The sequence below is a fragment of the Idiotropiscis lumnitzeri genome, chromosome 14, assembly GCF_059441095.1.
Source record: "Idiotropiscis lumnitzeri isolate Australia: NSW breed Sydney's pygmy pipehorse chromosome 14, RoL_Ilum_1.0, whole genome shotgun sequence".
Lineage (NCBI taxonomy): Eukaryota > Metazoa > Chordata > Actinopteri > Syngnathiformes > Syngnathidae > Idiotropiscis > Idiotropiscis lumnitzeri.
In genome coordinates, this window is record NC_142404.1 from 5,366,987 (window position 1) to 5,368,827 (window position 1,841).

Below are 1,841 nucleotides of genomic sequence, written 5' to 3' on the forward strand. Positions count from 1 at the left end.
GTCGTCCTCCTCTCCGCGGCCGAAGCCTCTCCTGGGTAAACGGTGATGGGGAAAGGCCGATCCCGGTGCACGCCACCGCCGAGGCCCAGCGCCGGCTGCTGCCGCTAGTGGTGCCGAAACGCTCGCTCTCTCTCCACCAGGCAGGCAGCAATCGCGAGCAATCCACATGGAGGGCGGAGGGCTCGGAAGTGTGTGCCTGGAGAGCCTCGCTCCTCCCCGGCGTGCAGGAGGCACAAGGCGGCCAGGCGAATCGAGTCGAGCCGGAGGAAGTTGGAGGTTGTCTTTTGCTTCCTCTGTACATTAAGAGGCTCCCTCAGCATCAACAAACCCAGTGCACGCGCGCATGCACAAAAAAACACGCGTAGACAAGCACGCGCGTGTACACAGACGCTCACGCACACACTTCTCGCTGCTGCTATCTACCGGAGAGAAAGAGAACCTAATATAAATACCCCCGTATACTCGCGGTTCTGCACACTCGTAAATCAAGTACATGATCGATAGCATTAGAAACAACGCTGATGCAGTTGAGAGTAAGTAGCTAACATGAGTCTTGTTTTCTTTATTATATTTGTTCCATTTGTGATCTTTATGCATTTTACTTTGCTACTGTAAACTGCTTTTTTTTTAAAAACATTTCTTATAAGAATAAGAATATTTGCTTGTATGTGGGTGTGCTTAGTTGAGTCCCGGTGATTGTAAATATTGATGACTTACTACTATTACTTGCATCCACAACAGACTGTTTGTTTTTGGTCATACAACAATCAAAATGTGTAATGCAGCTGTAATAAAACACATCATTTATTGGAAGACACCTTTTTAACGTACTGTGAGTGAAGTTCAATGCAGTGCAAAGCATCATACTTGGAGCTGTACCTAAAATCTTATCACAGTAACTGTTATTAAAGTAACATGACACAGTTCAAAGTGTCAATCAAAACTAAAGGTAGGTTCGTCATATCAGCTTTAGATAGTGCGGGTATACCTAAAGTTGTGGCGTGTTGGTGTATGCGAGCATGACTCTACTTGCTACAAAAAAAATGAGTCTCAAAGCAAATCAAAAGTTCCAAGCGTGTGATAACACGAAGTTCATGCAAGTGCAGAACACTTGGAAGGAGACAGCATGGAAAACAGTGCACCATCTCAGCACTTGGAAGGGAACGGCATGGAAAACAAACGGTCCTCCTCACTTGAGCGGAATCTGATAGTGTGCTGCAGGAGGAATGTGGGTCACTATGAAGGGGGTGAGAGTGGGGGAGGGTTTTCCTTGTTTTTAATGCTTTTGCACAGTCTATTTATTAGTATGTGATTGTTCATGCATGCATTTACCAGTTTACAGAGTCATCTGACCGCAAGCCAAATGCAGATGCTAATATGGCAGTGTAGAAAGACCTAATATATAAAACCAGATTTAAAAAAAATAAATAATGCAACCTTGGTACTGTACCCTTGCTGGATTGGGTGTGCGGAAATATACATTTCCTATCTTCTTTAACAGCAGTGACACACCTTTGTTGCATAAACTACGTCAAATGAAGCTTCTGAGAGTTTTGAGGAATGCAAATTTCGTTAACCATTAGAAGGTTCAAGCTTTTGCGTGTGGCCTGTTGTGAGCGATGTCATCCTTGAAGTTCACCCGCAGAGCCCCCATTGCTCTCATCTTTGTCTGCTTGTTGTGTCTGAACACTATGAACTTGATGAAGTGCTGATGTACCATTTGGGAAGGTAAAGGTATAAAGTCCTGTGATGGTTTGAATGTGGAACAGATTTCCATTTTTTTTTTCAATTATGACTTTTCCTTCATGAATGCATATTTCTGAGGCGCACGTGCAAACAAG